Source organism: Lycium ferocissimum, chromosome 3 (assembly GCF_029784015.1).
Source record: "Lycium ferocissimum isolate CSIRO_LF1 chromosome 3, AGI_CSIRO_Lferr_CH_V1, whole genome shotgun sequence".
Lineage (NCBI taxonomy): Eukaryota > Viridiplantae > Streptophyta > Magnoliopsida > Solanales > Solanaceae > Lycium > Lycium ferocissimum.
In genome coordinates, this window is record NC_081344.1 from 68310804 (window position 1) to 68324946 (window position 14143).

Here is a 14143-nt window from a genome sequence, read left to right on the forward strand (position 1 = left end):
TGTGTCTGATTTTCCGTACAATTCCATAAGTTGCACTCAGAAGCATTCAGTTGATTTTATTTTTATCCAGTGATTATTATCCCTCATCTCTTCAATTGAACTACCCCTGAGATACAAGGACAAGTTTTCTTATCCTACTGTACTTTTATAACTGAATACATAAATAAGTAAACTTGTTTTGGATAAGTGTGTTGCACGTACATCCCTTATTAAGCAGGGATAACTATAAGGAGAAAATGGGAGTAAGAGAATTCTAGTCCAGATTTGTTTCTGAGACAGCTAAGAAGCTAAGAACTAATGGCAATGGAGGTTTTTCTGCTGTCCCACCCTACCAGGTCGATTTTTTGTTCCTATTATTTTGAGCTTAGTTACTACTCTGGCGTAGCTTGACTACTAATTAACTTGGTAAACACGCATGTATCCAGAAACTAGTAAGTGAAAATAAGCGGTGTTGTTGGTCTGCATGTTGTAAGATTTCTTATTGAGAAGTCTCTAACACCAAGGTGTGTTGGCCCACTATTCATGGCGTTGTGTATGTGTTTGTGTTGAGGCATAATAATAACGAGTAACCTTGTACAAATATAGGATTAACAGATTTTGCATTAAAAATATTATTTGTTAAATTGGATTGCTGAGATCAAATGTATTTCCTGTTCAAAAGAAAACGTTGACATGCGAGTTTGAAAGGAAATGAAAGCTTTTGCAGACATATGGTTATGGGTTAATTATTTGAATGTGTGAATGAGATTTTTTAATACAAAGTATTACATGCGTGGCTTGATTTGAAAGATATGTGAAAAGCTAGTACAAATGTATTTTGTGGTTAGATTCGATAAATTCATATAAAATTAATAGCACAAGCCTATAAGAAGCGTGGTTCTCTTTCAGCTAGCTCCTACAAGTGTTTCTTGATGTTACATTCTGTAATCGTTTGATTTAAATTGATCAAACCCTACTTATATTGTGAAAAACAAATGCAAAATCTTTGATTTATTGATGATCCAGATAAACTTTTAACAGCTTCGCCAACTGAAGACCCCTTTCCTTTTTTGTTTTTTCTTAATTTTAATAATATTCCGAAAACCTTTCTACTTCGTTAAGAAATTGCAAATTTGGGATATATTCCTTTTTTTCCTTGTAGTTTTCTTTTAATTTTAGGATAAATTACCGACAAACATTTGTGTGAATATATGTTTATTTCCCAACAGGCACATATTATAGAATGAGATGACAGGTCACAGAAGGAAATTTCTAAGAAAAAGAAAAGTATTTGTATATTTACATAAGGAAAGAAATTGACTACAATTCTAGGATGGTAGGTTCATAAAATGTAGTCAATTAAGACAAATCAATTACTTGCCAAAAACAAAAAGTAAAAGAAAAAAGTTAGGGTACGTACGTAAGACTTAGGAGATAGAAGAAAAGAAGATTGGTGGTATATAATATGACAAATAATATTGCAGATACTTAATTACAATGATTTATATGTGGATATACTGAAAGGAAAAATAACATAGGGTACCTACTTAACACTTTTTATTACAAAATATAAAGATAGTTTTTCTTATTTACAAAACATAATGATATATTATGAAACATGACGGATTTTCACATATTTTTCGTTTTTTTTTTTAGAAAATAATTGTTTTTTAAAAAATTATTTTTTAAAAAAATTATTTAATTTTTTTTTTTTTGGTCTCAAAGGCTTAAGAAATTACCTCAAATGTTTGTGTATGTGTGAGCGAAATTTTTAATATAGTTTTCATACACAAAATTGTAAGAGAAAACTTTAAACCTTGAATATTGTATGAAAGTTATTACAATATTGTTGTAGTTGTATTAATTTTTCAAAAACCTAATATGAACTTTATATACAAAAAATGTGAATGAAATTCTAAGTCTTGAGCGAGATATACACATTTCATACCATTCTCATCATACATAAAATTTTGAGCAAAAATTCTCTCCCAAGATAACTTTAGTTTTTCCTTAAGGATTCTATGCCGGATCCGGCATAAAGTCCTTAAGGAAAAACTAAAGTTATGCCGAAGGGGGCATAACTTTTCCTCAAGGCATAGTTTAGTTATGCTTTATGGGGCAAAACTTTTTCTTAAGGAACTATGCCTTATGGGGCAGACTTTTAATTAAGACATAACCAAAAGTATCCTCATTAAAAATGGAACTTTTTGGGCAACCTTTTAGTTATGCCTTAAGGAAAAGCTCCATCTTATGGGGCATACTTTTAGTTATATTTTATGGGGCACACTTTTAGTTAAGGCATAACTAAAAGTATACCCCATAAAGGCGGAAAACTTTCCTTAGCGCATAACTAAAAGTTTGCCTTGAAAAGTAAAAAAAAAAAAAAAAAAAAAAAAAAATGTCTCAAGGCAAAGTCTCGCCCCCTCCGCATAACTTTAGTTTTTCCTTAAGGATTGTATGCGGATCCGCATACACTCCCAAATACCTTGCCTTTCGAAATTATTTTTTTATTTTATGCCTGAGCGGGTGTTCGAACCCAGAACCTCAGGTATCCAATCGAAAGGCAAAACTTAAAGAATACAAATATGAGGGGAAAAATTTAAACACCACCCCAAAAGAAGGGCAATCCGTGCAAAAATGTATTTAAAAAATAAAAATTGTGGGCCCACATATTTTAAACAACTACTAATATTTAAAACCAACTACTAATATTTAAAAAAAAAAATTGTGGGCCCACATATTTTAAACAACTACTAATATTTAAAAAAAATTGTGGGCTCCATATTAAACACCAACCAGTAATTAAAAAAAAAAAAGAGAAGAAAAAAACTGGAGCCCACCACATCCAAACTCACGGGAAAAAAAAAGTGGATTCCATATTAACAAAATCAAGCAATATTAAAAAAAAGTGAATCCCATATTAAAAAAATAAACAATGTAAAAAAAAAGTGCTTAGAAAATCAAACAATTAAATCAATAATGATGGATTTATTGCCACATGCGTATCAACCCATTAGTGGGAGCAAATGAAATTATTGTATAGCAACATACTTAAAATATTTTAAAAAAAAGTGTGGTCCCCATATTAAACACCAACCAATATTAAAAAATTCAAAAAAACGCCAACCAATTAAGAATTAAAAAAAAAGTGTGGTCCCCATATTAAACACCAACCAATATTAAAAAATAAAAAAACACCAACCAATATTTAAAAAAAAAGAAGTAAATAAAGTGGAACCCACCATCTTCAAACTCACGGGAAAAAAAAGGTGGACTCCATATTAACAAAATCAGGCAATATAAAAAAAAAGTGAATCCCATATTAAAAAACAAACATTGTAAAAAAAAAAGAGTGCAGACTTTGTATTCGTAGCAAACACTAATATAATAAAGTTTTAGATACGGAGCACAAACTACAATGTTATATTAATCGTGTTTTGAACATAGTATCCCATATTGACAAAATCAAGCAATATAAAAAAAAAAGTGAATGTCATATTAAAAAAACAAGCAATGTCAAAAAAAAGTGCAGACTTTGTATTCATGGCAAACATTAATATAATAAAGTTTTAGATACGGAACACGAATTATAATGTTATATTAATCGTGTTTTGAACATAATATATATATATATATATATATAGTGCATAAAAATAGTGCAAACTAATAATGTCCAAAAGGGTGGGTCCCATACTAAACAACACAAAGCAATATAAAAAAAAAAAACTATATAAAGCATGGGTTTAGACCCATGCTTCGTCGTCCGTTGTCCCTTAAAAAAAAGGGGGGGGGGGGGTGAGCCCCATACTAAATAACACCGAGCAATTAAAAAAAAAAAAAAAAGGAAGAAAAAAATGAAACTCACCATCTCCAAACTCATGGGGAAAAAAAAAGTGGATCCTATATTATCAAAATCAAGCAATATTAAAAAAAAAAAAAAAGTGAACCCCATATTAAAAAAAATATTATGTTAAAAAAAAGTACGTACTTTATATTCGTAGCAAATAATAATATAATAAAGTTTTAGATACGGAGCACAAACTACAATGTTATATTAATCGTATTTTGAACATAGTATATGTATATATATTATATGCATAAAAATAGTACAAACTAATAACGTCCAAAAAAAAAAAGTGCACCCCATAAAGGGAGGACCCCATACTAAACGACATCAAGCAATATTAAAAAAAAAAAGTGGATCCCACCATCTCCAAAATCACGGTAAAAAAAGGTGGACCCCATATTAACAAAATCAAGTAATATAAAAAATAAAAAAAAGTGAACCCCATATTAAAAAAAAAAATAATGTCAAAAAAAAAAATGCAGACTTTGTGTTCGTAGTAAACACTAATATAATAAAGTTATAGATACGGAGTACAAACTACAATGTTATATTAATCGTGTTTTGAATATAATTTTATATATATATATATATATATATATATATATATATATATGCATAAAAATAGTGCAAATTAATAATGTCCAAAAAAAAAAGTGCACCCCCTATTAAAAAATCAAACAATATTCATGTAATTTCCAATGTATCTCATTAAGTCAATAATGATGAATTCATTACCACGTGCGTGTCAGTCCATGAAATTACTTTTCTTCAAAAGGTTAAGTAGTCAAACCATACAATTTTTTTTTTTATATTAGCCTGAGATCTAATCTAGATATTAAACTGTTGTATTTGCTATTCCGCCATTTCATTTATTTGTTATGTTTACTAAAATAAATATACTTAAAATATTTATATTTTAAAATAAGATAGAATTTAATTATTTTTTTATTTTTATTCTCACTCTAATAAATGTGAAAAGAAATTAATGTCGTAAAAAAAAATATATCAAACGCAGATCAAATAATGAATAAGGTAAATTAGTCAAATTATAATTCTAATTGACGTTTTCTTAAAAAACTATGCAAAAGACAACATGACAAGTAAAATGAGCTAAACCGAGAATATTTACTAAAAATTAAAAAATAATATTTCTTCGTTTAAATAAAAAATTAATTTCTACTTTGTTTCGTTTTAAACATGTAAAATTAATTTAATAATTTGAATTAGAATTGTCCAAATCAAAATTTGATAAAAAATAATAAGTATTTTACACCTTTAAATTAATCGAATTAAAATTGAAAATATCAACTGATGCTTAAATATTGCTATTGTTTTATCTCAAAGAGAATAAAATAGTTTTCTTTAAAACAATTCTTCTCTTTTAAAAATATTAATAAATTTGCCGATTTTGTGTTCATAGCAAACATTAATATAATAAAATTTTAAATACAGAGAACAAACTACAATGTTATATTAATCGTGTTTTGAACATAATATATATATATATATATATATATATATATATATATATATATATATATATATATCACTATTCAAAAATAATTACATACACATAAATACACTATAATCTAAAGTGTTGGGCCCGTGCGCATAGGCCGTCTAGTTGTTAGTAGAAAAAGAAGTAAATGACTGATAATCCTTGTTAGGAGAGCCGAAAGGCTTTGATATAGACAGAAGGTGGGTGCAAAATAATTACAATAGTAACTGAAAATAATGGATTGGAGTAATAATGAATGATATAAAGAAGATGTATTGAATTTATATTTTTTTAAATAGATTTTTGGACATGAAATAAGGGGAAAATTGCAAAAAATTAAAAAAAAGATAAATAAAAATTGCGGCCATAAAGAGGTGTTATATCACTTTGTTTATGCTAGTTTTATATTATATATAGATTATTAAGTTAACGTAAGTATCAAATGCACGTAAATTTAACGAGAAAAGGCCATGAATAGACCCTTATCTATGGGAGTAAGTCTAAAATGGTCCCTTAACTATACACTTGCCGGTTTTAGTCCTTTAACTATCCAAAAACTTATCAAATTTGGTCTCCGTCTATTTTTTTATACAAACAACGTACAAACTCATAAACCTTCGTGAGATTAATCATTAAACCATTCCTCAGACCTATATTTCTCTCTCCCTGCTTCTTTTTCCTCAAGTTCCTCTTGTTAAAAAAAAAAAAAAAAAAAAAGCATTCTGGCACTGGTGTCGCTCTCGAGTCTCTAAAATTTGAAAAGACAAACTCAGGCACAAAATTTCTGTAACCATTCTTCTCAAACACTATTAAAAAACTGGTAAAAACGGACGGAAAAAAATCAATGGAAAAAGCGAGCGGAAAAGACCGACATGATTCTCATTATTTTTTCAATAACTTTTTTAAATCTTTTTTTTTTTTAAGAAAACTGACGGATTGCGTCGATTATTTTTTGCACAAAAATGCGCGAAAAATATAATTATTTGTTATATTATTTTCTATAATAAACCGATGGAATCCGTCGGTTTTTTATTTTTATTTTTATTTTTATATAAAATAACTGACGGAGACGGAGTCCGTCGGGTTTTAGCACGAAAAAACAGTATAAATTAAATCAATGTTAGTATATGAACAAAAAATATCAGTGGTCTAGTGGTAAAGCCCTTTAATGCTAAGGAACATACCCGGGTTTGACTCCAAGTTCCTACATTTCATTCTTTAATTTTCAAAATGAAAAAAAAAAAAATGACTTGAGACCGTCAGTTTTTTTTAATTTTTTTTTTTAACAAAATCGACGGATTGGGTCGGTTTTAACTAACGCAGTCCGTCGGTTACAAAATGCGAGAGAGAACTTGAGGAAAAAAGTTGAGGTTAAAGAATGAACCTGAGGAAAAAGAAGCAGGGAGAGAGAAATATAGGTCTGAGGAATGGTTTAACGATTAATCTCACGAAGGTTTATGAGTTTGTACGCTGTTTGTATAAAAAATAGATGAAGACTAAACTTGATAAGTTTTTACATAGTTAAAGGACTAAAACCGGTAAGTATATAGTTAAGGGATCATTTTAGACCTACTTCCATAGATAAGGGACTATTTATGGCCTTTTCTCATATAAACTACACATATTTTAAGCATGAAACTAATAAAAACGTGATAGTTTTTTTTTTTTGTGTGTGTGGTTGGGTTTTTTTTTTGTGGGGGGGGGGGGGTGGTATTTAGCACCTGAAAGTTATAATTCAGGGAGGTAACGTGAACTAGAAATAATTTAAATATGTGGATCGAGACAATGATGACAAATGTCCTCAATAAGAAGAAAGGCGGGTTCCATGGAGAATTGCGCCAATCAAAGCTTTCACTCGGAGAGTGAGAGTTGGTGCAAGCTCACACCTTATTGACACTTATTAGATAACAAAGTAGATTTTGCATCAAAATCCTTTGCAGCGCAGGAGCCCCCTTAGGAGAGGCTGACAAAGAGCAAGGAAGCCCCGGCACCAGTGGCTTAATCACTTTCGATGCATGCACGGGGAAAGATCCCTTAGAAAGTTAAAAATCTTTTTTTGCGAATAATAAACCTAAAATAATGCAAAGGGATCGTTATGCTCGATTAATTGCAGATACACAACAACAAACTCGGTGTAATTCCACAAGTGGGGTCTGGTAGGGTAGTATGTACGCAGACCTTACCTCTACCTCGTGAAGGTAGAAATGTTGTATTAGAAGACCCTCGGCTCAAGGGAAGGTAAAAAAGGAGCAATAACAAGAAGCAAAAGCAACAACAAGATACAATAATAATCGAAACGAAAGAAACAATAGTTAGTAATAGAAATTTAAAACTAAGAAAATACAAGAATAATACTAAAACTCCCGATATAGAAAAGAAATACACTCGAGGTGAAATAGGAAGCGGTAACAACGAGCAGAAACAATAGCAAGATAAAAAGGATAACCGAAGTGAAAGAAACAACAGGCAATAATAGAGATTTAAGACTAAGAAAATACATGAATAATACTATACTCCTGGTATAGAAAAGAAGCATGCTCACCTATGAGCCTTCTACCCTGATTCTCGTCCTTCACACCCTCCTATCAAGGATTATGTCTCCAGTAAGTTGCAACTGCACCATGTAAATCAAAATTGAGGTGTAATAGACGAATTAAAAGAACAAACTTTTTTCATGGACAATGTAGATAACATCAGGGAGTTCCCAAATAAGCTAAGAATTCAAAGTTCCTCTGCCTTCTATGAGAAAGGTGATTTGCGATGGAATCAGAATGAACCACCGTCGTGAAGGAGGTAACAAAAGAACTTGCAATATCAAGAGTAAATTTATGATCCCTTAGTTAAAGGCCCCTACTTGAGCTAATTCTGGCTTTCTACGGCTATAAAAGTTAAGACATTAACCCACGAATCGGTAAGCTAATCGAAAAAGGGAGAGAGTGGAGTCAGGTGCAATGTCATTGATTCTGTTGGAGGATGGTCCACGGGTAAAAAAATTACTTTTGTTTAAGAAGGAACAACAAAGTAAGCTCTGGCTCACCGTGTCCCTTGCCGGGGTAGATAGATTGGATTAGTACCTATGATCCTTCTCTTAATAATATAATAAAAATAAAGGTTCTAGGTAAAACGCCCATGAATCTTTAAAGCCTCGATTCAGGTTCATGTACTTGGTTGCAAGCAGAGGCGAATTCAGGATTTCAAGAGGATGTGTTCACCATTGCTTTTTATATAAGATATAAAGTTTTATAGTGGCATCAACTTGGCGAGCTAAACGTTAAAGGCTGCTATAGATTTTTTTGCAAAAGTGTTTTAGTCGGGTTCAATCCTGCAACCTTAAGGGATTAATCCCAACACTTAATCAGTGCTCTACTCAGTCTTGTTTGACCATGTGCTCCTTCAGTTAATATTAGATATATTTTAAGATTATATACATTATATACCGAGTTTAATCGAGTGACCGTGAGTTCACGTGACTCATTTTTTATGCATAAATTCACCCCGGACTTGCAAGGACTAGTTAAATGAGTGCAAAGCCTCGACTCAGGTTCATATATTTGGTTGGGAATGGATAAAGAAGGATAGGGGTGAAAGATAATATATTTCTTTTTCTTTCGTTAAATTATTTTTCTTGTTTAGTGATTAGTGAAGATAAAAAGAAGGTGGGGCATTGGGTACTAATGCTTGTTTTTTAACTTTACTTCTAATTGTGCCAAATGATTAGTATATTTTTTCTAGTAAATAAAGGGAAAAGGGCCTGATTTACCCCTCTACTTTGGGAAAAGGTTCACATTTACCCCCCGTTATACTATCAGCCCACTTATACCCCTACCGTTACAATAGTTGAAACATTTGCCCCTATTTTTAACTCCCTGTCCACCGTGGCCAATGGCTTTTTAAATAAATGCCACGGTGGAAATTCTATGCCACATAAGAGTCCATGTCACCCATATAATTAAATGGGTCCTAAAATTGAAAGAACCAAACGATGCTTCTTCTTCACCATCACCCATATGTTCTTCTCTCTCTCTTCCACTGTTTTTGTCTTGAAAAATGTCGAAAATAGCCCTCGTCGTAGTTGAAGTGCCATTGTGGTTTGATAGCCACTTAACTTCAAAAACTCCTTCAAACCCTGGAAGAAGTTCTTTAAGTGTCCTAAGCCTAAGGTTAGTTATTGTTGTTATTCATATTTTGATTGCAAAGGGCATTATTTAGGTGTTAATTTAATTTTAATTTTGTTACAAAGAGTGCAACAAAGACTTCCAAGTCAAAGTCAACAGAAGAGTACAAGTGAATATAGATTTATGCCAACACCATCAGTGGCAAGGCAGCAGCCTATCAACAATACTTTTACTGCTGAACCAGACTTCGATTTTCTATCAAATGATGAAGTCTGCCCCTCAAGACAAAGTCTGCCCCCTCCGGCAGACTTTTACTTAAACATAACTAAAAGTCTGCCGGAGGGGGCATACAAAATTGCTAACTACTTTGTATTGCTGTGCAAAGTGTGAATTTGTATCCGATGGACATTTGGTTGGCAAAATAATACTTTTCCATGTAACTTTGGTTTATATGCTTGAAAAAATACATATATATGCTTCAAGGCAAAGTTTGCCCATAAGGCATAAGTATGCCCCCATCGGCATAAGTTTAGTAAATCCTTAACAAGTTTATGCCGATGGGGGCATACTTTTAAAGGGCAAACTTTTATGCCGGATCCAACATTAATGGATTCCTTGTACAAGATGTTGGCTGCTTTGTTTTCTGATAGTGTACTGTTTTTACTCTTTTGGTAGTTGATTCACCGATTAATATACAGAAAAGGAGTAGCAATAGCTTTATGGTTCAGCTTGTGTTTGATGAACCACTCTTTATATTCTAGCCGGTGTTGTATTTATTAGCTCTGACTCTTATATCTCTCCGTGACTTTTAGTGTGGTGTTGGAATTATGTTATGGAATGGTGTTGTCTATTAAGTTAGTATTGCGTTAAATTGTGTTGTTGATATGTTATGGAATGGAATGGAATGCTGTTGTCTATTCATTTAACATTTTTTGGTGAGTTTTGTTGCGTGGAAAAACTGGTCTTGCGGTTCATTTTTGCTATAAGAAAGAAGGGTAATTATTTACTAATATCTCGCTATGTAATACCAAAAAGAAATAATGATTTGATAATATCACATCGCTCTCCATCGTAGGAGGCTCCTAAGGTTTTAACCTCGTTCATGGTCTCGGTTGCAAGGCACCTACATGCTATATGCAATCTATAGTTACCAAGTTCTTACCATTGCCGGCATTATTTTTCTTCGCTTTATGTTTATAAGTTCAATTTTTCACACAAGTTTATGCCGATCCGGCATAAAAGTTTGCCCTTAAAAGTATGCCCCCCACCGGCATAATCCTTTGTGAAGGAATTATCAAAGTTATGTCCGAAGATACTTATGCCTTATGGGCATACTTGGTATAAGTATGCCGCCCAAGCATAACTTTGATAATTCCTTCACAAGTTTACGGGATCCGACATAAAAGTTTGCCCTTTAGTATGCCCCCCATCGCATAAACTTTTTAAGGATTTACCAAACTTATGCCGATGGGGGCATACTTATGCTTTATGGGCAAACCTCTTGCCTTGAAGCATATATATGTATTTTTTCAAGCATATAAACCAAAGTTACATGGAAAAGTATTATGCTGCAACCAAATGTCCATCCCAGATACAAATTCACACTTTGCCTGGCAATACAAAGTAGTTAGCAATTTTGTATGCCCCCTCCGGCAGACTTTTAGTTATGTTTAACTAAAAGTCTGCCGGAGGCGTACTTTGTCTTCGAGGGGCGACTTCATCATTTGATAGAAAATCGAAGTCCGGTTCAAATAAAGAAAGTATTGTTGATAGTCACGCTTTGCCACTGATGGTGTTGGCATAAATCTATATTCACTTGTACTACTGCTGGCCTGACTTGGAAGTGCTGTTGCACTACTGCTTAACCAAAATTAAAATTAAATTAACACCTAAATAATGCACTTTACCAATCAAAATATGAATAACAACAATAACTAACCTTAGGCTTAGGACACTTAAAGAACTTCCTTCCAGGCTAAAGGAGTTTTTGAAGTTAAGTGCTAGCTATCAAACCACAATGGCACTTCAACTACGACGAGGAGCTATTTTCTGACATTTTTCAAGACAAAAACAAGGAAGAGAGGAGAGAAGAACATATATGGGTGATGGTGAGTTAAGAAGCATCGTTTGGTTCTTTCAATTTTAGGACCCATTTAATTATACGGGTGACATGGACTCTTACGTGGCATAGAATTTCCACCGTGGCATTTATTTAAAAAGCCATTGGCCACGGTGGAGCAAAGGTTAAAAATAGGGGCAAATGTTTCAACTATTGTAACGGTAGGGGTATAAGTGGGCTGATAGTATAACGGGGGGTAAATGTGAACCTTTTCCCAAAGTAGAGGGGTAAATCAGGCCCTTTTCCCGTAAATAAATGACCAATGTTTCAAGTAAAATAATTAGTTCATTCTTCTACTCTTTCTTTATTAATCTTCAGGGAGATAGAATCAGAAAGAATAAGGTGCGTTTGAAATATAGAACTTGCTAATATTAAGGTTAGATGGCTAAAGGTCAGGTTCCGTAGTTAACAAAGAAGATGATCGATTTGTTTGGAGAGGAAGCAAAGCTACTCCCCTTATCAGTGAAGGCTTTTCTTTCTTACCCAAAAAGCTAGTAATTTTATGTGTCTTCGTGAGCATTTATATAACCAGTGTAATCCCACAAGTGAGGCTGGGGAGGGTAGAGTGTACGCAGACCTTATCCCTACCTTGGGAGGTAGAGATGTTTCCGAGAGACCCTCGGCTCAAGAGAAAACATGACAAAAAGGAATCAAATAAGAAATGCTGAAAGAAAAGAAGCAATAGCAAAATACTATAGCTTAGGACCATGAAGAAAGTAATTGTAACTGCAAACTAATACAATAAACGAAGTACAAAAGATCACAGATTGTCGAAATACAAGAATACTACTACGACTACTTTTATGAAAGGGCAAGTAGGACAACATTCAACTACCTACTAACCATTTATCCTAATTCATGTCCTCCATAACCGCCTATCTAAAGGTCATGCTCTCGGTCAGGGGCGTATCTAGCATGATAAGTTGGAGTTCAATTGAACCCCTAACTTTTGACGCGGAGCGTAAATTTATAAGTAAAAATTATTAAAATTGTAATAAATAGTAGATATAAACCCGTAACTTAAAAAATACAATGGGTTTAATACTTAAAATCTAAATCTTAAACCCTTAGAATTTAAATTCTGAATCCGCCTCTGCTCTCGATAAGCTACGCCTGCGCCATATCCCATCTAATCAACTCTCCCAATACTTCTTCGACCTACCTCTACCTCTCCTAAAGTCGTCCATAGCCAACCTCTCACACCTACGCACGGGAGCATCAGTGAGCATTTATATATACTCGAGAAATTATTTTATAAGATCAAAAAAGGAATAAGCAACATGTTTTGTGGTACTATTAACTCAAATGTTCTTATCAAACTAAATTCTTCTGTTTCAGAGACCATAACTTCATATATCATCCAATCTTAAAAGAGCATTTGGAAGGAGCTAATCAGAAAAAACCAAATGGCATGCCATTGCCATCCCTACCCATTTGTTAAATAGCAGAAAAGTGATAATTTCAGATACACATGATAGAGTTTTCTGCTTGTGAACATTCTACATAAGGCTACAGCTGAAATGCAAGAGAAGAACCAAGGCGTCTAATTCATGCAAATTCAGGCCAAGGCGTCTAACTCATGCAAATTCAGGGACATCAAGCAAAACTGGCAGTAATATTTCAAACACCTAAACATTGCTAATAGTAATAAAGTCCAGGGATCATTCTGAACTTACGGTAAACGGCAGCGAATAAAATACACACTCTCAAAATTGAAGCTTGATTGACAAAAAAAAATAAAGGAAAAAAATTAACTAGACTGGACATTCCGAAAACACCACTTAAGCAGCAGCACCAGATCCAGCCTTGCCTTTCTTCTTCTGAAGTTTCTTCATATAGAATTCCAACTCTTTCCCTTCCAAAATGTACCTATCATTCAGTAAAAGTCAAATCAGCGAGTTGAACAAAGTACAAATATATTGTCAGTGGGACTCGGGGTCGGGAGAGGGATTACTAAGCCTAAGCTTACCCGTCAGCTCGGCCACATTGACCAGGGCGGGATGAGATGCAGGCATATAGCCTACCAGAGCTAAATTGTTCTTCGAGGTGAGTATCAAGTTTACGATCCTTCTGACGTTTCTCAATTTTCCGAACTACATGGTTACTCTTCTTAGCTTCCTCAGCAAGAGCAGCAGCTTCTCCCTCCTTCAATGTTTGCATAAGAAAAGTTCTAGTATATTCGTGAGGAAATATTCCATACACTGCTCACACATCTCTTGATCAAACAAATCTTATAAAATGTTGGCAACAGAATTGCAAAAAGAGTTAACAGATTAAAAAACCCTTCAATAATCACCCTTTTACGAGTTTCATATCTAAACTATTGGCATTCACAAAACCCCCCTGAACAATCAGGAATTCCTATTAAATAGCCCCCGAGGAATATGACATGTTACGTGAACATCACGCTCCAAAAGCTCCTCCAAAGAGTTCCAAGTGGCAGTAACTGCGGAAAAAAATTGAGTGAATAGGTTAAACCCTCCCAAACTATTACTGTTTTGCGATTTTCATACCTAAACTATTGGGTGTTCAGAGAAAACCCCTGAACTGCCATGAACTTATTGTGCCAGGTGGACTCATTTTTA

At 33.2% G+C, this 14143-nt stretch overlaps 1 pseudogene; it reads right to left on the reverse strand.

Moving 5' to 3' along the window:
• Positions 1-13154: 13154 nt before the first annotated feature.
• The window catches only part of LOC132051211 (small ribosomal subunit protein eS8-like), a 32442-nt pseudogene continuing 31453 nt past the window's right edge, over positions 13155-14143 (reverse strand).